The sequence below is a fragment of the Hyperolius riggenbachi genome, chromosome 1 (assembly GCF_040937935.1).
Source record: "Hyperolius riggenbachi isolate aHypRig1 chromosome 1, aHypRig1.pri, whole genome shotgun sequence".
In the NCBI taxonomy this organism is placed as follows: domain Eukaryota; kingdom Metazoa; phylum Chordata; class Amphibia; order Anura; family Hyperoliidae; genus Hyperolius; species Hyperolius riggenbachi.
In genome coordinates, this window is record NC_090646.1 from 341,410,322 (window position 1) to 341,435,887 (window position 25,566).

Sequence of the window (25,566 nt, forward strand, 5' to 3'; positions counted from 1 at the left end):
CAATAATTTTTTAGAGATTAATACAATTTTACAGTTTTACACTATGTGAGTTTTTTTCCGTTTGAGGACATATTTGTTGATGCAAGGAGGTGCACGTATAAGGAGATAACCCGAGTCCAGGCAGAAGGTTCTGTGGAGGTGGTGGACGGCCCTAAGTGGTGCTACTAGACCTTTCTGGAGTCTTTGAAGCTGGCAGGGACGGATCTAGACCAAGTTGCGCCTGGGGCAAGGTCAGTTTTTTGCGCCTAAAGGTCAGGTTTGGGCGCCTAAACTGCCATTCCCCATCCAGTTTTGGTGCCTAATGGTCAGGTTTTGGTGCCTAAAGATCAGGTTTTGGCGCCTAAACTGCCATTCCCCATCCAAATTTTGCCACCTTTTTAAGAATTCAACAAACTGCGCCTGGGGCAAGAGACCCGTCTGCCCCCCCCAGATCCGTCCCTGGAAGCTGGTGAATCTGTTTCCTTATGGTGTGGTGGTGGAATACACTTTGAAGACGCAGCAGACGGCAGATTCCAAAACACAAAAACACAGAGAATCTTATTTGGACTGGTACTCATGAGTGTAGCATTGGCTTGTATTTAAAATGTTATGTGGGTTGTGTAGGCGCTACCTTCTCTTAAAGATTTTTAGATTGTATACAGAAGGAGCAGCTCCAACTTACTCACATTGTATATTATATGAATCTGGAGGTACCTAGGTTGTGGCACTTATCTCTTTTTTAGAATCACTCACTCTGCCTGTCTCTATGAGTTTCTGTGAGCGGGTCAGGAGACGGTTTAATAGGCTCCTGGCCCTGTCTTTCAATGTAAGCAACTCCTATTGGCTTATATTGAAAGACAGGGCCAGTAGCCAATGAAAGCAGCTCCTGGCCGGCTCACAGGAACTCTGCCGTCACAGAGACAGCAGAGTGGGTGGCCCAAGTTCTCGACGTGCCGCGGTGACAACTTTTGCGGTGGGATTCGCCAGGATTCCGCCGTTTCTGTACCAGCGGGCTCTGGTCCTTAAAGGGGCAGAGACCACTGGTGCTTAAGTGGTTAAAGAGAATTAAATATGGCAGTCACCATATTTCTCTCACTTCAGGTTCAGCAGAGTTGGAAATATCTAATAATGGTCTGCGATTTTTGATACCGAGGAGGAGTGCGGATATCTGTTGTGGTGGATCATATGGAGTGGCTTACTATCCAGCGCATACGCACAACACCATCATATAAGGAAAGTTTAATGGTGGCCAAACACATTACAATTTTTAACTTTTTTTCGATTTCACAATTTGAATCATTTTTTTCACTTTTATGAAAAACTAGACTCTTGTAACCAATGTACCACACACGTATGTTCGATTTTGACACAATCACTACAAAAACAATTGAATAAAAGATATAAATTATATAAATAAATATATAATAATCTATACAGTTTCATTTAGAAATGTGTATTGGGTGCTCTGTGCCATAACTGCTGTGTATAAAGGCACACAGCACAAACAACCTTAGAAAATGTACCTTACATTGACAAATTGCTTCCTCATTTATTTTAATCAACATTACATTTATTACAGTGGAGAAATACATTTTATCTAATGTGTCACTTTGACAAATAAAGTTTGTTTATTCTTGAATGTAAACTTAAAATTAGGTTGAATAACTTTCATACTACCTCTCCACACAACCCCTCCACACACCATTCAATTTCTGACAAAATTGACCTGATTTTTATAACCTTTCTGATCGCTTTTAATAATAAAAATGTCAATTTTGATCAAATTTATCAATTGAAAAAATATTTTATCTTGATTTTTTTCACACAGTCAATTGTTTTTTAATCAAATTAGGGTAACATGGAACAGAAAAATTGTAACGTGTGGCTACCATTACAGTCATTCTTCCTCCCTTTAAAATTGGAACTTCAATAACTTGACCACACGGTAAATTCCCTGCTGAATCTGAGAAAAAATATGAAGCTTACGAGGTCCAATGTGCTTACATTGAATAGCAACAATCCACTTCTCTTTGATAACTCAATATTTTCCTATTTGTGCTTCACTTGTCATGTCATTGTCACTGCATGTCATTACCAAAGAGAAAATCAGCTCTTATGGCATCTTGGCGAGCCAGCAGATGAACAGAAGCAACATATTATATCATTTCACCCCATGTTGCTGATTAGATGATTGTGCAATAATGTGTTCTTGCTGAAGTGAGAGTGGCTGATTTTGTGGTATTTAAAACTTTATACATGGTGTCTGGAGCTACAGTCTCTGCAAGAGACTTCATTTACTTGTCACTCATAAAATGAAACAGAGTTTAATGCAGAGGCTTAACAATAGACCCTGCATGTGATGCAGCTACAGGGGGTCCCGTCCTGAGAGACTGACAACTAATGGCAAAGGGTGAAAAAACTTTCTGCTCTCTACACAATTGTTCTAATGACTAGGAAGCAAAACAGGAAACAGGAAAGGACCCGCAACATCCACACACAATGAGCCAAAGGGAGTCAGGAACCTGTAAGCTCAGCAACCAGTAGAGAAGAAAGAAAGTTCCGCTGCACCAATGGCTGGGTGAAAAAAGATTCTCCGTTTATTATTACATCAGTGGGTACAAAAAGGTTAAAAAAGCTCACGCGAATCATAGCTATGATTAAGGGGCCATGAGCTCCAACACGCGTGGCCTTTTTTAACCTTTTTTCACCCAGCCATTGGTGCAGCGGAACTTTCTTTCTTCTCTACTGTTCTAATGACTGCATCTGCTCAGCCACTGATAAGGAATCATACAAAGTTTTCCAGACAAAGATTTGTAGACGGTCCCTATTCAGTGTACAGCAGGCTCTTGTGCACAACGCCCAGCCCCCAACCTCTCTACCCCTCCTCAAGTGCTCTGTACTGTAGTGATGCTGGAGAAGTCTGCAGAGCCAGTTCTGCTCCATCAGAGATGGACAGAGTGAGTGTAATAAGCTGAGGCTGGGAGCACACTCATCTGTGGTTTTTTTTAATGTGTTTTCTGCACACCATGTGTGTCTGTATGTGTGAAAACATGCATGTTTTATCACAGAAGCTAATGTAATTGATAGAGAAAATGCCTGCAGTACTTGACTGCTGTCTGTTTTTATCTGCATGGGGAAAACACATTCAAGTGTGCACTAGCCAATTGAATAACATTAGTTCTCAGTTTACCTGTGCAGAAAGAGAGGGGGGTGGGTCTGGAGGCTTGGCAGGAGGAAGCCCCATCCAAAGTTTCGCAGGGGGGCCTAGTGATTTCTAGTTATGCCCTGGTTGAATGGCATGTTAAAATTTAGGTTAAGAAAAAACCTTAATGCACGTCATTGTGCAAGGGATACTCAAAACGTAGAGAACAACTAACCATCACAGTTTCCACAGGACAGTCTCACTGTCTGTCTAAATAGACTGGGCCTGATTAACTGCTGCCACAGCAGGCGGTTGTGTCCCACAATCAAGCAAAACCCTGAGTGCAGATTTAGAAAAAAGTGTGTCACATGCATGTGACTGTGCTGCCTGTGATGACACTTCAGGGTGGGGTCAGCAAAACCTCCCTGGCGTAATGTTTGAAAAGCAACACTGTGCTAGAGATATTTTGCTCATCCTCACCTCTTATACATGGAAGAAGGTGGAGGCAATAGAATGGGGGGCTTGTCATAAGCCATAGAAAAAAAATTCTCCAGTTATCATGTAAGTGCCCTGCAGCCAAATCAGTGCAATACTAGGCAATGAATAGGAAAACATGCACATGCATATTCTCAAACTATTTTCTATTCATTTAAATGGAACCCAATGTGGCTCCTAATGTGCAGAGAGCCGTGGGAGTATGATGAATGAGGTGGAAGCAATTCCTTTTATTGAAATGATTTTGATGAAGTTTGCGATTTTTATTTACAAAAACACATAAACATGTGTATGTGCAGTCCCTAACCTACACAGAGCTATGCTATTGTCACTGTAAGTGTTAAGAAACCAGGGCTGTCAATTACACTTTATCTTCAATTAGATTTGAGTTCAACTATAGTGTAACTCTCACTGATAACTAATTACGAGTCATAGAATTCTTGCATGGCAGAGAAACACTTTTGCGTGCAGGATAGGAAATAATTCAAGATGGTAGCTGTAAGAAAGATGTCAATACTTATCTAACTCACACTCTCAGAACAGTGCTCGACGGGGTCAGCAAATCCACTTGACATTAAGGAAGAAGGAGAAGGTCTGCACTTGTCCAATAAAACTGTTTATTGCTGGGCGTATCCAGAAGTCCAGAAAACCGCAAAGAAAAAGATTTCTTCTGGATACATCGAGCAATAAATAGTTTTATTGCTTCTCCTTCTTCCTTGATTAAAAGACTCAGCTGTCATTCAGCTCAGCTGAGACAATAAAACACACAAATTAAAACTGTGGGATTCTAGGCAACTCCTATTTAGGAGTAGAACTGTAGATACAATGGTTTGTCTCATCATTTTACTTTTGGTTCAGGTTTGCTCTGAGCTACTTCACACTCTTTTGTCTTAGATTTTTACAATAGTTACTTTACATTCATGCAGAAACAAAAACAGAGGAATCCTCATTCCTCAATTGCAACTTTTCTAATAACAACTGCAACCTATCAGAATGTGCTGAGAACTTTGGATGGCTGAGATCTAAGCTGAATTAGTCTTTCTTTGCTGCATATAATCTGCCTGCTAGATGTTGACCTCTTACAAGATGGAAGCTCTTCAGACTTTCCATGCCTGCTCCACTCTGCCCTGTACGTAGTCAAATGCTAAACCCTTAACTCTTTTATTAGCATCATTCATGACAAAATACTTTTTTTGTGTTGCACATATTTTATAAACATCTTCAAAATCTAAAAGAGGGAACTGTTTTTGAGGGTCATTTTACACTTGGTGCTGTTAGATTTGCACTCAGCAAAATGGCTCCCGCATCGGACCATACCATTACATACAGTTTAGTACATGTGGCAGACTGGGCCAACAGTGAAGCTCGCCCCCAAAAAGCCACACCCCTCAGTCACTTGGACACTGCTGAAGAGGAAATACGCTACCTGAAAATTCACATACACACTGCATGCAAAAATGCAAGAAAAATTCAAAATATTGACTATTGACTTGCATTGCTTCTGGCTCTGGTGCGTGGCAATGCGCTGCAGCTTCTGCTTCAGCTAGACCACTCCCAACGCATCACAGGAAATGTAACACATTCAATTGACTTTAACCACTTCCCCTCCCCCAGAACGAGTAACTACGTCCCTGCATTTCCCCACATCCTCTCGCAAGGACGTAGCTACTATGCCCCCCGATGCCATGCACTCCTGCTCGACCTCCCGCACGCTCACACGCTCATTTTCACCACCGATCGTTAGACAGGAGTTCAATGAATGGGAGCAAAGCTCCCATTCATTGATCTAAGTCCCCATGTGAGTGACCACCGCCATCATTGAGATGGCGCCCTCATTTACAAGAACCGATACTTTCACGTCCACGTATTACTTCCTGTTTGCGTAGTAATACTGCGCACAGGAAAATTGTGTGCGAGGACATCTTGTGGCCAAACAGTAAAATTACATCTACAAACATTTTTTTCTCATTAAAATACTTTTTTTTACATGTAAAATTAACTCCTTACCTCCCACACTCCCAAATAGCTACCCCCAAGCATTTTTGTAAAAAAAAAAAAAAAAGCATATATACAATAAAAAAAATACATAATATTACCTTAGGAACTGAACTTTTTTAATATGTATATCAAGAGGGTATATTACTGTTACTTTTTAAGTTATGAGCTTGCAATAAGTGATGGATGCAAAACTGAAAAAATGCACCTTTATTTTCAAATAAAATATTGGTGCCATGCATTGTATTAGAGAAAATTTTTAAACGTTGCAATAACTGGGACAAATAGGCAAATAAAATGTGTGGGTTTTAATTACGGTAGCATGTATTATTTTAAAACTATAATGGCCAGAAACTGAGAAATAATGACTTTTTTTCCCAAAGAAAGCCTAATTGTTGGCGAAAAAAACAAGATATAGATTGTTTCATTGTGATAAGTAGTAATAAAGTTATAGGTGAATGCATGGAAGGAGCACTGCCAGGTGAAAATTGCTCAGTTTTTTTCAAGGGGAAAAAAACCCTCAGATGTGAAGTGGTTAATGGCCATTGCAACGTGGTAAGCGTCAAAGGGGGCTGTAAGCCATGCTAAAATCAAGCAAATTTGACAATAATACCACATGTGTTTGCATTTAATAAAGCACCTTTGATATTAGAAGGCTGTTTATAGTCAAAGATGATTTTTGCTGTGTCTAATTCACAGCTTGGCTAATACAAATACTCAGCAAAAGCACTTGCTTTTGTCTAAGGCTGGGCTCACACTACACTCTAAAGGACCATTGGTACAATGCACTTACATCACACAGGGTGGTTTTCTGAACCTGGGTCTCTAAAATTTCTTGTCACTGACCCAGAACTCACATACTTGTCGTTCTGTGAGATGCAGACACTACTGAAGCCAAAACATTAGCGATACATTACTTCCTGCTTGGCTGGATTACAGATGTGGAAGGGTCTTATTCTTCCAATTGTAATATTAAATACTTAATGCAGGAAGAAGTGAAGGTAAGACTAAATAAATTAAAAATAGATATAAGACACCTGATCCGGATGGCATACATCCTCGGGTCCTAAGGGAATTAAGTTCAGTTATCGATAAACTCCTTTATCTTATCTTTTGTGACTATCTTTCAACTGGCAGAGTTCCAATAGTTTGGTGTACTGCCCATGTTTTCCCATTATTTAAGTGGGGCAAAAAAATCAGATACAGGAAATGATAAGCCTGTAAGCTTAACGTCAATTGTGTGCAAACTATTTGAGGGGTTACTAAGAGATACTATACATGACTTCATAGTAGAAAATAATTTTATTTCTCAACATGAGCATGGGTTTACTAAGGACAGGTCCTGTTTGACTAACATGTTCAGCTTTTATGAGGTAGTGAACGCTAATGTGGCTATTGGGAATGCAGTAGATGTGATATACTTGTACTTTGCAAAGGCTTTCGAAACTGTTCCCCACAAAAGTCTGGTGCAAAAGTTGAGGATGCAAGGACTGGGGAAGAGTCTGTGTGCATGGATAGGGAACTGGCTAATGGACAGAAAACAAAGAGTTGGGGTCAATGGATCTTATTCAAAATGGGTGACTGTTAGCAGTGTGGTCCCATAGGGGTAAGTAGTGGGCCCAGTGCTCTTCAATTTATTTATTAACCTCCTTGCCGGTTATCCCGAGCTCAGCTCGGGGTAACCTGCGCAGGAGGATTTCTCAGGCCCTGCTGGGCCGATTTGCATAAATTTGTTTTTCCTACACGCAGCTAGCAAAGTGCTCCGGCGATCAAAGTGGGTGGGGGGATGTCGCCGCTCAGAGGCTATCATGTAGCGAGCCCTGGGCTCAGAAGATCTATATCTTGTTTTTTCCGCCACCAATCAGGCTTTCTTTGGGTGATACATTTTGTTAAGAATTAATTTACTCTAAATCCATTTTAACAGCAATATTAAGAAATAAATGGAAAAAAAACATTATTTCTCAGTTTTTGGCCATTATAGTTTGAAATTAATACATGCTACCGTAATTAAAACCCATGTATTTTATTTGCCCATTTGTCCCGCTTATTACATCATTTAAATTATGTCCCTATCACAATATATGGCGCCAATATTTTATTGGGCAGCACGGTGGCGCAGTGGTTAGCTCTCTCGCCTTGCAGCGCTGGGTCCCTGGTTCGAATACCAGCCAGGGCACTATCTACAAAGAGTTTGTATGTTCTCTTCGTGTCTGCGTGGGTTTCCTCCGGGCACTCCGGTTTCCTCCCACATTCCAAAAACATACAGATAAGTTAATTGGCTCCCTCTAAAAAAAAAAAATTGTCCCTAGACTACAGTACTTACACTACATAATATAGACATATGGCAATGGTAGGGATTAGATTGTGAGCTCCTTTGAGGGACAGTTAGTGACAATATATATATATATATATATATATATATATATATATATATATATATATATATATATATATGTACAGCGCTGCGTAATATATCGGCGCTATATAAATAATAATAATAATTTGGAATAAAGGTGCATTTTTTTCAATTTGCGTCCATCACTATTCACAAGCCCATAATTAAAAAAATTATATTAATATACTCCTTTGACATGCATATTTAAAAAGTTCAGAACCTTAGGTAACTATTTATGTTGTTTTTTGTTTTTTTTTATTGTAATTTTTTTTTTTTATAAAAAAATTTGGGTAATTTTTGGTGTGGGAGGTAAACAGCTAATTTTAAATGTAAAATAATGTATTTGTTTAATAAAAAATAGATGTGGGTGTAGATGTGTCAAAAAATCCTGGAAGCGTGATCGTGCGCTTCCATGAAGTATTAGGAGGACGGGAAACTTTTTGGAACACAGAAAAACCGCAGCCTCTGATAAGAGGCTGTCGGCTTTTCTGCGGGGGGCTTCGAACAGTGAATGGGATCTATAATCCCATTCACTGATCGCTGGGCTAACGGCCGGTGGCGGGAGTGCACGCAGCCCAACTGGATGAGAATGTTCGTCCAGTTGGGCTTAAGTGGTAAAATAGTGGCTCATCTTAAAAGTTTGGAATTTACAGATTTTATCCATAGCAATTTGTAGGCCAGTCAGTAGTGGTCTGAACAGGACAAGCCAGTGACATGATTGAACATGAAGTAACAGATATTAACCATTTCAGCCACTTGGATTTCATTGTCATGTCCAGGCGGCTGCTGTTGCACGCCCATGTTGCCCCCCGTTAGCCCGGAGATCAATGAATGGGAACATAGTTGATCTCAGTCCCCGTTAGAAAGACCGACGGCTTCTTATCAGAAGCCACCATCTTTCTGATACAAAAAAAAGTTTCCCATCCCATTATGCTCGCTTCTAGGACAAAAAAAAATATTTTTGACTGTGGCCATCTTGTGGCCAAATAGTAAAACTACATCTAAATACATTTTTTATGAAATAAACACACATTATTACATTTAAAATTAACTGTTTACCTCCCACATCAAAAATTACCCAAATACATTTTTATTGAAAAAAATAAATAAATAATAAAAAAACACATTAATAGTTACCTAAAGGTCTGAACTTTTTTTAATATGCATGTGAAGAGGGTATCTTAGGAACATGTTTTTAATTATAAGCTTGTAAATAGTGATGGATGCAAAACTGAAAAAATGCACCTTTATTCCCAAATAAAATATGGGTGCCATACATTGTTCATTGTGATAGGGACATAATTTAACCACTTAAGGACTGCAGTCATAAAACCCCTTAAAGGGATACTGTAGGGGGGTCAGGGGAAAATGAGCTGAACTTACCCAGGGCTTCTAATGGTCCCCCGCAGACATCCTGTGCCCGCGCAGCCGCACACCGATGCTCCGGCTCCGCCTCCGGTTCACTTCTGGAATTTCTGACTTTAAAGTCAGAAAACCACTGCGCCTGCGTTGCCGTGTCCTCGATCCCGCTGATGTCATCAAGAGCACACAGCGCAGGCCCAGTATGGTCTGTGTCTGCGCAGTACACTCCTAGTGACATCAGCGGGAGCGAGGACACGGCAACGCAGGCGCAGTGGTTTTCTGACTTTAAAGTCAGAAATTCCAGAAGTGAACCGGAGGCGGGGCCGGAGCATTGGGGAGTGGCTGCGCCAACACAGGATGTCTGCGGGGGACCATTAGAAGCCCCGGGTAAGTTCAGCTCATTTTCCCCCGACCCCCCTACAGTATCCCTTTAAGGACCAGAGCCTTTTTTTCCATTCAGACCACTGCAGCTTTCACGGTTTATTGCTCAGTCATACAACCTACCACCTAAATGAATTTTACCTCCTTTTCTTGTCACTAATACAGCTTTCTTTTGGTGCTATTTGATTGCTGCTGCGAGTTTTACTTTTTATTATATTCATCAAAAAAGACATGAATTTTGTCAAAAAAATGACTTTTTTAACTGTCTGTGCTGACATTTTTCAAATAAAGTAAAATTTTCTTATACATTTGAGCGCGAAAGTTATTCTGCTACATGTCTTTGATAAAAAAAAAACATTCAGTGTATATTTATTGGATTGGGTAAAAGTTATAGCGTTTACAAACTATGGTGCCAAAAGTGAATTTTCCCATTTTCAAGCATCTCTGACTTTTCTGCGCACCTGTCAGGTTTCATGAGGGGCTAAAATTCCAGGATAGTACAAATACCCCCCAAATGACCCCATTTTGGAAAGAAGACATCCCAAAGTATTCAGTGAGAGGCATGGTGAGTTCATAGAAGATTTTATTTTTTGTCACAAGTTAGCGGAAAATGACACTTTGTGACAAAAAAAAAAAAAGTTTCCATTTCTTCTAACTTGCGACAAAAAAAAATGAAATCTGCCACGGACTCACTATGCTCCTCTCTGAATACCTTGAAGTGTCTACTTTCCAAAATGGGGTCATTTGTGGGGTGTGTTCACTGTCCTGGCATTTTGGGGGGTGCCTAATTGTAAGCACCCCTGTAAAGCCTAAAGATGCTCATTGGACTTTGGGCCCCTTAGCGCAGTTAGGCTGCAAAAAAGTGCCACACATGTGGTATTGCCGTACTCAGGAGAAGTAGTATAATGTGTTTTGGGGTGTATTTTTACACATACCCATGCTGGGGGGGAGAAATATCTCCGTAAATGACAATTTTTTTATTTTTTTTACACACAATTGTCAATTTATAGAGATATTTCTCCCACTCAGCATGGGTATGTGGAAAAATACACCCCAAAACACATTATACTACTTCTCCTGAGTACAGCGATACCACATGTGTGGCACTTTTTTGCACCCTAACTGCGCTAAGGGGCCCAAAGTCCAATGAGTACCTTTAGGATTTCACAGGTCATTTTGAGAAATTTCGTTTCAAGACTGCTCCTCACGGTTTAGGGCCCCTAAAATGCCAGGACAGTATAGGAATCCCACAAATTACCCCATTTTAGAAAAAAGACACCCCAAGGTATTCCATTAGGAGTATGGTGAGTTCATAGAAGATTTTTTTTTTTTGTCACAAGTTAGCGGAAATTGATATGTATTGTTTTTTTTTTCACAAAGTGTCATTTTCCGCTAACTTGTGACAAAAATAAAATCTTCTATGAACTCACCATACTCCTAACGGAATACCTTGGGGTGTCTTCTTTCTAAAATGGGGTCGTTTGTGGGGTTCCTATACTGCCCTGGCATTTTAGGGGCCCTAAACCGTGAGGAGTAGTCTTGAAACCAAATGTCGCAACTACTCCTCACGGTTTAGGGCCCCTAAAATGCCAGGGCAGTATAGGAACCCCACAAATGACCCCATTTTAGAAAGAAGACACCCCAAGGTATTCCGTTAGGAGTATGGTGAGTTCATAGAAGATTTTATTTTTTGTTACAAGTTAGCGGAAAATGACACTTTGTGAAAAAAAACAATTAAAATCAATTTCCGCTAACTTGTGACAAAAAAAAAAATCTTCTATGAACTCACCATCCTCCTAACGGAATACCTTGGGGTGTCTTCTTTCTAAAATGGGGTAATTTGTGGGGTTCCTATACTGTCCTGGCATTTTAGGGGCCCTAAACCGTGCGGAGTAGTTTTGAACCCAAATGTCTCAAAATGACCTGTGAAATCCTAAAGGTACTCATTGGACTTTGGGCCCCTTAGCACAGTTAGGCTGCAAAAAAGTGTCACACATGTGGTATCGCCGTACTCAGAAGAAGTAGTATAATGTGTTTTGTGGTGTATTTTTACATATAACCATGCTGGGTGGGAGAAATATCTCTGTAAATGACACATTTTTGATTTTTTTTTACACACAATTGTCCATTTACAGAGAGATTTCTCCCACCCAGCATGGGTATGTGTAAAAATACACCACAAAACACATTATACTACTTCTCCTGAGTATGGCGATACTACATGTGTGACACTTTTTTGCAGCCTAGGTGCGCTAAGGGGCCCAACGTCCTATTCACGGGTCATTTTGAGGCATTTGTTTTCTAGACTACTCCCCACGGTTTAGGGCCCCTAAAATGCCAGGGCAGTATAGGAACCCCACAAGTGACCCCATTTTAGAAAGAAGACACCCCAAGGTATGGTGAGTTCATAGAAGATTTTATTTTTTGTCACAAGTTAGTGAAAAATGACACTTTGTGAAAAAAACAATAAAAATCCAATTTCCGCTAACTTTTGACAAAAAATAAAATCTTCTATGAACTCATCATACACCTAACAGAATACCTTGGGGTGTCTTCTTTCTAAAATGGGGTCACTTGTGGGGTTCCTATACTGCCCTGGCATTTTACGGGCCCAAAACTGTGAGTAGTCTGGAAACCAAAATTTCTCAAAATGACTGTTCAGGGGTATAAGCATCTGCAAATTTTGATGACAGGTCGTCTATGAGGGGGCAAATTTTGTGGAAACGGTCATAAGCAGAGTGGCCTCTTAGATGACAGGATGTATTGGGCCTGATCTGATGGATAGGAGTGCTAGGGGGGGGTGACAGGAGGTGATTGATGGGTGTCTCAGGGGGCGGTTAGAGGGGAAAATAGATGCAATCAATGCACTGGGGAGGTGATCGGAAGGGGGTCTGAGGGGGATCTGAGGGTTTGGCCGAGTGATCAGGAGCCCACACGGGGCAAATTAGGGCCTGATCTGATGGGTAGGTGTGCTAGGGGGTGGCAGGAGGTGATTTATGGGTGTCTAAAGGTGTGATTAGAGGGGGGGAAATAGATGCAAGCAATGCACTAGCGAGGTGATCAGGGCTGGGGTCTGAGGGCGTTCTGAGGTGTGGGCGGGTGATTGGGTGCCCGCAAGGGGCAGATTAGGGTCTAATCTGATGGGTAACAGTGACAGGTGGTGATAGGGGGTGATTGATGGGTAATTAGTGGGTGTTTAGAGGAGAGAAGAGATGTAAACACTGCACTTGGGAGGTGATCTGATGTCGGATCTGCGGGCGATCTATTGGTGTGGGTGGGTGATCAGATTGCCCGCAAGGGGCAGGTTAGGGGCTGATTGATGGGTGGCAGTGACAGGGGGTGATTGATGGGTGGCAGTGACAGGGGGTGATTGATGGGTGATTGACAGGTGATCAGTGGGTTATTACAGGGAATAACAGATGTAAATATTGCACTGGCGAATTGATAAGGGGGGGTCTGAGGGCAATCTGAGCGTGTGGGCGGGTGATTGGGTGCCCGCAAGGGGCAGATTAGGGTCTAATCTGATGGGTAACAGTGACAGGTGATGATAGGGGGTGATTGATGGGTAATTAGTGGGTGTTTAGAGGAGAGAAGAGATGTAAACACTGCGCTTGGGAGGTGATCTGATGTCGGATCTGCGGGCGATCTATTGGTGTGGGTGGGTGATCAGATTGCCCGCAAGGGGCAGGTTAGGGGCTGATTGATGGGTGGCAGTGACAGGGGGTGATTGATGGGTGGCAGTGACAGGGTGTGATTGACAGGTGATCAGTGGGTTATTACAGGGAAGAACGGATGTAAATAATGCACTGGCGAATCGATAAGGGGGGGTTTGAGGGCAATCTGAGCGTGTGGGCGGGTGATTGGGTGCCCGCAAGGGTCTAATCTGATGGGTAACAGTGACAGGTGGTGATAGGGGGTGATTGATGGGTAATTAGTGGGTGTTTAGAGGAGAGAATAGATGTAAGCAATGGATTTGGCAGGTGATCTAATGTCGGATCTGCGGGCGATCTATTGGTGTGGGTGGGTGATTAGATTGCCCGCAAGGGGCAGGTTAGGGGCTGATTGATGGGTGGCAGTGACAGGGGGTGATTGATGGGTGGCAGTGACAGGGGGTGATTGACAGGTGATCAGTGGGTTATTACAGGGAAGAACGGATGTAAATAATGCACTGGCGAATCGATAAGGGGGGGTTTGAGGGCAATCTGAGCGTGTGGGCGGGTGATTGGGTGCCCGCAAGGGTCTAATCTGATGGGTAACAGTGACAGGTGGTGATAGGGGGTGATTGATGGGTAATTAGTGGGTGTTTAGAGGAGAGAATAGATGTAAACAATGGATTTGGGAGGTGATCTGATGTCGGATCTGCGGGCGATCTATTGGTGTGGGTGGGTGATCAGATTGCCCGCAAGGGGCAGGTTAGGGGCTGATTGATGGGTGGCAGTGACAGGGGGTGATTGACGGGTGATTGACAGGTGATTGACAGGTGATTGACAGGTGATTGACAGGTGATCAGGGGGGATAGATGCATACAGTACACAGGGGGGGAGGGTCTGGGGGGGTCTGGGGAGAATCTGAGGGGTGGGTGATCAGGAGGGAGCAGGGGGCAGTTTAGGGACTTAAAAAAAAAATAGCGTTGACAGATAGTGACAGGGAGTGATTGATGGGTGATTAGGGGGGTGATTGTGTGCAAACGGTGGTCTGGGGGGTGGGCAGGGGGGGGGTCTGAGGGGTACTGTGGGCGATCAGGGGGCAGGGGGGGGCAGATCAGTGTGTTTGGGTGCAGACTAGGGTGGCTGCAGCCTGCCCTGGTGGTCCCTCGGACACTGGGACCACCAGGGCAGGAGGCAGCCTGTATAATACACTTTGTAAACATTACAAAGCGTATTATACGCTTCCTATCCGGCGATCGTCGGGTTAACAACCCGCCGGCGCTTCCGATTGGCCAGCGGGTTGACGTCGCGGGTGGGCGGAGCCTATTGCCGGCGGATGCGCGCGCATCCCAGCGCGCGATCCCTGGCCAAAGAGTGCCCCAGGACCTGACGCCAATCTGCGTTACGTGGTCCTGGGGCTGCCACTTTGCCGCCGCCAATATGAAGTAGGCTGTCGGCAAGTGGTTAAATGGTGGAATAACTGGGACAAATGGGCAAATAAAATACATAGGTTTTAATTATGGTAGCATGTAATGGCTGAAAACTGAGAAATAAGGAATTTTTTCAATTTTTTTCTTAATATTCCTGCGAAAATGCATTTAGAAAAAAATAATTCTTAGCAAAATGAACCACCCAAACAAAGCCTAATTGGTGCCGAAAAAAAAGATATAGATCAATTCATTGTGATAATTAGTGATAAGGTCCGTACACACGCCGGACTGGAGGCAACGACGGGTCCGTCGTCACCTCCCACTGGGTGGGTGTTCCAGCGACAGTCCGGCGTGTGTACAGTCTTTCTGCAAACTGATTCGGCTGTCTCTGAGCGAACAGCCGTATCAGTCCGCCGACAGACTGTACACACACCGGACTGTCGCTGTAACGCCCACCCATCGGGAGGTGACGACGGACCCGTCGTTGCCTCCAGTCCGGCGTGTGTACGGACCTATAAAGTTATTGGCGAATGAATGGGTGGTGAAAATTGCTCTGATGCATAAGGTAAAAAATACCTGCAGGCTGAAATGGTGAAAGGGGCCCATTCAAGCACCACTTTAGTAGAATCCTTGTAGAGTAGAGTAGACCTGTAAACAAAAATTAACTTTCTGCTCTCAAAACACAAGTTCACAAAAGCCTAGAACACTAGCAGCAATACAAGCAACTAAGAGATGTCAGAGACTTCAAATACTTCAATATCTTTCGTACTCAAACTTTTCACTGCTTCATGGTTCCCTCCTTAAGCTACATACTCACCTCGCGCCGCAGGAAGATGGATCCAGCAACGTCTCCTTGATGTTGAGCATTTCCCGATCCATCTTCCGGCTGGCAGGTATGGGCGACGTCATGCAACAAACGCAAACGAGATTTCAAGCTATGGCTCTACTTTGTGCGGGAGTGGTCGGGGATCTTAAACGCTGTGGCAGTTGTTAACGCCATGTGACACTAAACAACGTTGCATAATCATGCACCTGTACCCATGTCGCGAGATTGCAGAAACGATCGCTCATCCCTCAAAAAATTGCCAGTTGTCAATAAAATTGGCGGAAAAATCGCAAGGTGAGTACGGGCCTTTAGATCTGGCCCCTACTCTGCCTACACCAGCCAGCATGCAAGCAAACCCATCAAGCTCTAGAACCTGAGTTTCAAGCTGTAGGCAATTTTGGTTCATAATCTAAAAAAAAAATTGTTCCAGTCTGTTGAAAGCCTGTGTTTTGAGTGAAAAGGTTTAACGACAGCATGGAAATTGACCAAATCCCTAAGCACCTGTTTTTCCCGTATTTAGGTCCCAGCAGGATGAATCACCCTTGTGTCAATCGTGAATGTGCCATATGCACAAAAGTATGCATACAAATGCATTCTCCAGAAATCATCTTATTTTTTGGTTTTGCTTAATGCAGATCTGAACTCAGAACTCCTCTCTGCTCTAAAAGATACGCAACAGCATAATAGCCTTTAAAGAAAAACATTTCTTTGTTACAGCTGATACAAATCAGCAATTAATCTGCAGTGTGTCTACTTCCTACTTTCGAGGAAGCAGACATATTAACATCCTGTGTTTACCAATTAACTCTTTGCCATGGCAGGCAGCTGACACAGGTGAGGAATAAAATTACAACTTGTGGTTAGTCACAGATGAGGGGAAATTAGACAGGCTAAACTCTAAATACATACAGGGTGCATTTCTATATGTTTTCCGTCTGTCATGTGCAAGCGTTCAGGTCCACTTTAACCACTTAAGTACCAGCGGTCTCTGCCCCCTTAAGGACCAGAGAGTACAATTCCCGCCAGAATCCCGACGATCGCCGCGCATACCCGCCGCAACCCCCATTACTGCCGAACGCTGGGATCCTCCTGACATAGATTCTGCCGTCTCTATGACGGCAGAGTCATGTGAGCCGGTCAGGAGCCGCTTTCATTGGCTCCTGACCGTGTCTACCAATGTAAGCCAATGGGAACGGCTCCTGACCGGCTCACATGGCTCTGCTGTCATAGAGACAGTCAGAGCCAGTGAGCTGCAGCGAGAGACATCGGGTTTGAGCGGCGCGATCAGTGGGGAGTGACGGAAACAGCGAATTCTCGCGGCGGCGGCGATTGAAATCTACGCCCTGCCAGCCAGGAGCCCACCAAAACAGGGCGTAGATTTCAATCACTGTGGTCCTAAAGTATTTAACAAGCATGTGTTTCTGTCAGAGATTCCAGGTCTCTGCAATAGGAAGTAACTGTTTATTAGAGAGGCAGCCCTGGTCAACAAAGATGTGTTTATCCACTTAAGTCTATCTGAATGGATATATCCATCCAGATAGCTTGCCATGCTGCCGCTGAGCTGGGATCCACCGCCTTCTGTTAGCCCGGAGATCAATTAATGGGAACACAGTTCCCATTCATTGATCTAAGTCCCCGTATGAAAGACAGACACCGTCAGCGAGACGGCTACGTATTTCATAAATCCCCTTCTGCTCCATCCTGTAACGATTGGTGCTAGCAAGAACAGAGTTCTGATTATCAGGTGATCTGCAGTATCACCTATAATGCAGATATATACCTTATTATATGATGATCTGCAGAATCACCAATAATACAGACATATAGATAACTGATGTATTAGCTGACAATACTAATAGACACCAGGAAGTAACGTGAGCTAGTCACACTTTAATGCACAGAGTGTAGTGATTGGTGCAACAGTAAGTACTGATAGTTTTAGCAATACCTCACCAGAGGAGCTGGTGGGTACTACCAGTACTGCACCTCTCACCAGAGACAAGGGCTCCCTGGTGAGAGAATGATCAGACAGATCAGTTCAGCAACAGACAGGCAGGTCAGGTACAGAATCGACAGACAGAGGCAGAACGAGTATCAGACAGGGTTGGCAGCAAGATCAGATGGGCAGAGGTACAAAATCACTAAGAGCAAGATTGGTCAGAACTAGCCAGAGTCATACACAGATAATAAACAGTTTTTAGTAATATTAAGCTATCAAGTCGATTCTAACTTAGTGTGAATTCCCAGCTCCTGCTGGTTCTAACACACTAGGGAACTGACTAAGGTCTGAGCGCTAACACAAAGTATTCGCAACAGCAGACAGTTTGCAAGTGAAGCCGAGAGGCTTAAGAAGCGGAGAAGACCCCCAAGGCACGCCCACCGCCCTCGACCAATCAGGAGCGGCGAGCGTGTCCTCTGACGTCAGCCGACCTGCCGGTCAGCTGACGCGCCTCCTCCTGGCATAAAGATCCTGACGGTGAGCGCGCGCACGCGCTAATGTCCCACCTGAGAACAGCAGAGACACCCGTCCTCGGCGTGCTAGACGCCCGAGGCGTGGAGAAATCAGCAGGCAGGGACTGAGCAATGACCGCGGTGGACCCACCGTCCACCGCAGTTGACATGTGGCTATTCCTCACACCCGTCTTTGGCGTGCTAGACACCCGAGGTGCAGGGAGACTGGCAGGCAGAGAACTAGAAGTAGCTGCGGTGGTACTGCTATCCACCGCAGCTGACATGTCATTATTCATTACACATCCATGCTTTACTTCCGCTTGCGTACTAATACTATGCATACAGAATTAAGCTCCGAGGGCAACTTGTGGCCAAATAGTAAAATTACATCTGGAAATAAAAATTTCCAGATAATTACATTTTTTTTACTGTTAAAGTTAGTCCCTTACCTCCCACACTCCCCAATAGCTCCATAAAAAAATGTTTGTAAAAAAAAAAAAATTACAATAAAAAAATACATAAATAGTTACCTTAGGGACTAAAATTTTCTAATATGTATTTTTTAAATTATGGGCTTGCAATAAGTGATGGACACGAAACTGAAAAAATGCACCTTTATTTCCAAATAAAATATTGGTGCCTTACATTGTGATAGGGACATAATTTAAACAGTGTAATAACTGGGACAAATAAGCAAATAAAATACATGGGTTTTAACTATGGTAGCATGTATTAATTTCACATTTATAATGGCCAAAAACTGAGAAATAATGATTTTTTTTTCATTTCTTTCTTAATCTTCCTGTTAAAATGGATTTAGAATAAAATAATTCTTAGCAAAATGTACCACCCAAAGAAAGCCTAAATGGTGGCGATAAAAACAAGATATAGATCATTTCAGTGTGATAAGTAGTGATAAAGTTATTGGCAAATGAATGGGAGTTGAAAGTTGCTCGGATGCATAAGGTGAAACAACACTGTAGGCTGAAGTGGTTATTCTTCTGCTGTAGAAGGTGACATATAACAATAAGAAACCCCTTCCAGAACCTGGAGATAGGTGCTTCAAAGAGAACTGATAAGATCTTACCAGCTCACCAGCTGTATATGCCTTTCCCCCTGACTGCATCAAATATAGCAGGAAACTAGGCAGAGGGATAGAAAATGTAATTTCAACTAGTAATAAATAATTTAGGTTTTCTTTTATCTTTTCGTGTTTTCCTTTATGTTACCCGCACAGAAAACAGGTGGGACCGTCACTAGTTAAAAATGGAACATCCCAAACCGACAATTGTAGGAGTAGCCCATTCTACCGCAAAGACAGGGATACTCTGTTCTAAACCATATTAACTACATAATGTTTGAGATGTATAAATCTAAGAAATTCTTGAAATTGCAAACTGATTTCTCCCTCTAGAAACGGAGCTGGATCAGCTGTCAGAGTCTGCCCATCTCTCATTACAATTTCCACCCCCAGCAGAGAGATGGTTAAATTTGAGGGTCCTTCAAAGTGTCCTATTTCATCACAGATCCTTCTGTGAGCCCATTTGGACCTGGGCATTACTTTGGACCACAGAACTTTCCATATTCTTTTTGGACTGCTCAGACTTTATCCAGTTACTATTTCAACTTTTTATTCCTATTATTTTACTATTTCAATCTGTTCAATGTGATATAAATGTTGTTATTAATATGTAATCCTTTAGGCATTTATTTTATTACAAGTGAAAAGGCCCGCCCATTAAAAGACGGGTGCTAGGCCACAAACACCCCCCCCCTTCCCGAATGTGTACCCCGACGATTGCCCATCAACGATCGCTGTCCAAAGTATATGCACACAGGGAGACGTTGCTTGCTTGGCGGTTGGAAAAAGCAGTTACTTCCCACAATGCAATGAGGTTCACAGACAGCAAACTGTCAGGTCTGGAAGCAGGGATACACACACACAGGGACATGGGACGGAGAGACACTTGCCAATTATTAAATAGGATAACTTTGTCTAAGTGCTCTTTCTGAATATCCTCTGCAAAGTATCCTGCCTTTCAGAGCAAATGTTACCATATGTTTTATTGATATACAGTATATTCTTTACCTGGCAGCTGCTGTACAGTATTGAGGATGGAGGAGCAAAGGCTGGCACTCCCATCAGAGTGAAATGAAATATAATTGTTTCTGTTATAGCTATTTCCATAGCATTATGTGTATTCCTATAAAAATACTGATACAAAATGAACAGTCAAAGTACTGTATGTACTACAATCTATCCAGTACCTTGGGATTGTTCAAACATAATGATGCCTCAAAAGGACTCTTAATAGAAAAGCATATATCACCCATAGACTTTGAACACTTTGTTACTATTGTTAACAAACTAACCACACTTTTGTGCTTACTAGGCAAGTAGAAAATGCTTGCTAAATTTCCCTGTAGGTCTTTAAAATATGACTAAAGAAATGCATTACATCGACACAAGAGACCAGCATGAGAAATCCACTTTAACCAACAATTTTTGCTTCTGTTTAACTCATTATTGTCATTGTAGAAAAGTCCAATTATCCCCAATTATTCCCATTTACTTATGTATGGCTTAATCGAAATACATGGAAGTGTTTGTTTGTTACAAAAAATCTATTTTACATTTTCATTTAATCTAGTGCAGGTAAATTGACATTTTAAGGTTTCAAAAGTAAACATTTGAACCCTAAAACTAGTACAATATTATACCTATATGCAAATACCTTTTCTGAGCAGCTAACACAGCAGTCCACATGACCCTATATGTAGTGAATTTGTGCTCATCATGAAATCCCAAAACTACAATGCTGAGTTCTCAGCAATTAGACATAACATATACAAATGTATTCGTTTTATGCTAGGTAAACACCATACAATTTTGTGTTAGATAGTTGGTTCGATAGATAATTTCCGACATGTCCAATATTATTTTCGATAGTTTTTCTGATCGATTTCCCATAGAAGTGAATGGAAACAGATAAGAAAAGATAACAGAATTGGAAATTGATCGGAAAATTGAATCGGAAATCGATCGGATGGAAAATCGACTGAAAAAACACATTGTGTGTACCCAGCATAAGATAGCCACAAAAATCAACATCCTTGTTAGATGACCAGAGTTTGATGATCTGTCACAGGGTACACCTTATAAATAGTAGCTCAACAAAAAGGTAGCCTCTAAACCGATTTTTAGAATTATTCCTTTTATTATTCTTCTGCATGGTCTAAAACTATTAACATCCATGTAAACTAGAAAAAACGTGGCTGTACACTGATGGCTTGAATGCAAAATCTTGTATTGACCAAGCACACTACATGTTGCAGTCTAATGACCTTCATCTAAACCAAAGCACTTGTTAACACTGAAATACCTTCTACCCTTCAAAGGGCAGGAGTTCTATGGTGCAATCCCCTGCTACATATACACGTAAAACTGCATAACTCAGATTTGTATCCCTATTGTCTCTTGGAGGCATCAATGTATGGCAATGGGTCCAGCGGAGCAGTGGAGATTGTTGCTGATAAGATATTGGACCACAAGGTACAAGCACCTTATAGCTCTCTGAATATGGTCCACCTGGATACTGTGCATGGTTTATAGTCAACCCAGTAATATGTTTTTATTATTACTACTAGTAAAAAGGCCCGCCATTAAAAAAACGGGTGCTAGGTCACAGCCGCTACCGCCCCTCCCCCGCAATGTGCACACATATGCGTCCTGCTTGCTCGTTCCCCACCACTATCTGAAGTCTATGCACACAGGGAGCTGCTTGCTTGGCAGTTGGAAAAACCTGTTATTTCCCACAATGCAATGAGAACCTCTGTGAACCACACCCAGCAAACTGTCAGGTCCGGCCCTGTGTCCTAACTGCCCTGGCTGCGCACATGCTCAGTACAAAAAAGCCAGGGACACACAACCATTCATCAGGCAGGGGTCACACTTGTCTTTCAGTTTCTACACTTTTCAGAAAACTGAAAGACAAATGTGACCTCTACCTTACAACAGCTAATGTAATTTATAGAGAAAACTGACAAATTGCGCAAGATGTCAGTTTTTTTTCTGCATGCGAAATCTGCATTAAAGTGTGACCTAGCTCATTGATTAACATGAGTTCTCAGTTGAAGTCAGTTTTTCTGTGCAGAAAACGCGTACGAAAACCGGTAAGTGTGACCCCTGCCTCAGTTGATGACGCAGGGACACTTGCATTTTACTGTATAGGATTATTTTTATTTACTGTATATAGCGCCAACATCTTCCGTAGCGTTGTACATAGTACATAAAAATAATGGGGAGCAAATATACATAAGAACTACAAGACACTGTACAGTCATGACATTGAATAGAAGAAATACAAATACATACATTGTTGATGTGTAGTTGGTACAAGTGCATATGTTAAAATTACAGCAGTATGAGAAACACTAGGAGGAGGTCCCTGCCCTTGCGAGCTTACAATCTAGAGGCGAGCTTATATATTTTTTTTTTGTTCAACAAAAGAGCTTTATTGAGGTCACCAATAAAAACAGTATCTACATTAAATCCTTCAGTAAGCATACATCAAGAGAGTTTTCTGTTAATTACACAAAGATAGGATACATGAAAGTGTCAAGCAAAAAGTTATTACCGTATTTTTCGGACCATAAGACACACTTTTTCTTCCCCAAAAGTGTGGGGGGGGGGGGAAGTGAGTGCGTCTTATGGTCCGAATGCTACAATTTGAACCACCGCCTAGCGTGCTAAGCCCCCCCCCCCCCCCCCCAATTATTCCAACAGTGCTAGCCTGCGATCTTTCAAGTCCCTTCAGTCACAGCTACTAGTTTGTTAACTGAGGAGGGCTGAGATGGCTGTGCTGGGGGGCAGCTCTTCTTCCCCACGGCCAGTTCAAACACTTTTGGCAGAACGCTGGGCCAATCACGCTGCTGCGGATGGTCTCAGAGGCGGGACCAAGGCAGCGTCATTTGACCAATCACTGCACTCACCCAGTAGAAGTCAGTGCAGTGATTGGCCCAATGATACTGCCATGGTCTCGCCTCCGAGACCATCGGGAGTAGCGTGATTGGCCCAGGCCAGCGTTCTGCCGAAAGGCTTTGAAGTGGCTGCGGGGAGAAGAGCTTTGAGCCTGCTGCGAGACCATCGGGAGCAGCGTGATTGGCCCAACGTTCTGCCGAAAGTGTTTGAAGTGGCCGCGGGGAGAAGAGCTGTGAGCCTGCTGCGAGACCATCGGGAGCAGCGTGATTGGCCCAGCGTTCTGCCGAAAGTGTTTGAAGTGGCCACGGGGAGATGAGCTGTCAGAAGTGCTGCAGGTGACTTCCAGAACAGTCATCTCTGCCCTCGTCAAGCCACGTGCAAGAGGCTGAACTGCGGCGTACATCGTGAAATGCCAGTGCAGGAGCTGGAGTCACGTGGGTGATAGCAGTCAAATGGACACCTCTTGCTGCTGTGCTGTGACCCTTAACCCCACGCTGGCTATTCTCCTGTACCAGGCACTCCCAGAAATCTGCAGAGGACTCGCATCCCTGTCACCTCTCGCTGCTGTGACCCTTAACCCTGGGCTGGCTCTCCTCCTGCATCAGCTGCTTCCTGGCACCTTTACAAGATCGCTGGCACTACATGTGTTTGCAGGTGGGTGGTGCAAGGGGTGCATGGCTGCTGCTTTAAAAATTAAGTTGAATCCATTATTCTGTTCAAATTAAGTGTGTGTATGCATACAGTAATATTCACATATCAGACTAGGTAAAAGGTGGGTGCTTGGGAAAAGGAAGCCTTAGTGTGAATTTAATGCACACAGAATAAATTATTGCAAGCATTGCCTGCCTTCCATCTATTCCTTCATTTCAAAATACTGTGTACAGATTGTAATTGGTGAAGTTGATTGACATTCTGCCCTTTATCTATGAAGTATGTTAACTTAGCTTAGCTTCACCTAGTAACCATCTCCCTTTATTGACTGCTGTTTTCAGAGTGTGTGTGTGGGGGAGAATGCTGTAACTGGGTAAAGCTCCACAAGACGCCCCTGCACCAAGGACACACCAGGTTTAGTATAATTTTTTTTCCTGGTTTTTGTCCTCTAAAACTAGGTGCGTCTTATGGTCCGGAGCGTCTTATGGTCCGAAAAATACGGTATCTCATACAACTTACAGAACTCCTAAATAGACCAATTGTAGCTAAGATTCTTTCTCGCACAATGTCAGGATCAACATAATCTTGAGCATTAAGCCAATTACACCATATTTTTTCAAAATTTTCACTAGAACTCCTATGTGCATATACAATATTCTCAAGTTTTAAAAAATCGTTAATCTGTTTAATCCACATATTCAGTGAAGGGGGGTTGACTTTCTTCCAGAGCTGAAGTATCAATTTTCTGGCTATAAATAGTGATCTCAACACTGCTATTCTAGTATGTTCTGAAATATCTCCATCCTCATATGACCCTAAAATACATACCAACACTGTACGTGGGATTTTTATTTGAAATACTTGGTCAATGACATCTAACATGCTACCCCAATACCTCCTAAGTTTGGGACAATTCCACAGCATGTGCAAGAGATCACCATGGTCTCTAGCACACCGACGAGCTTATATTTAGCTAGTACTGGACCTGTCATACTTAGCTTGCGTCACCTTTATGTACATTTTTATATTTAGAAACCTGTTTTCCTTGTAAGGTCCAGGCAAAGAATTTCCTAATTTATGGAACACGCTGTGCACCAAAGGACAGGAGTTCTGTGCCGTGATTGTTATATATTGTATACCCCTCCAACTGTATAATACATGTTTTGGACCTGTCATACATGGCTTGGGTAACCTTTATGTACAGATTTTTATTTAGGAACCTGTTTTCCTTGTACTGTCTAGCCAAAGAATTTCCTAAATTATGGAACATGGTGTCCCCCAAAGGGCAGGAGTTCTGTGCCATGATCAATGGTATAATACAGGTTTTGGCCGTTATTATCTGGTGGAGTCGTCATTGTAGGACAGTGGGTCCGGCGGAGCTGTGGAGATTGATGCCCTCAAATATGCGGTTGGACACTGGTCTTTTTTTGGCTTGGAGGCCCTCCTCACAATTAGATTCGGCGTAATTTGCCAATCTCATTTTGCAGAACTCATACATTCACTGCTACTGTTTTTGTTCTTGTCTGTTGTTTTAGGCTTAAGGTATGTGTGATACCTTCGCTATTCTTGCAATTCCGATTACCAAAGAAATTGCTAAGGTATAACATGTCAATCACAGTGTCACAAGCAGCCAGAGCTAACAATTTCTCTGCTATGCCAGGCGAAATTATGGAGTTAATTAGATCTTATCAGGATCTCCCTGGAAAGCACAGCACCCTGCTGACAAACTCTTAAATTAAGGTTGACAGAAATCAGTAAAAAGTATACTTTCACCAGTCCAAAACACCAGGGGTTTTAATACCTTTAGAACTCTACTAGGATTCAAAGAGAT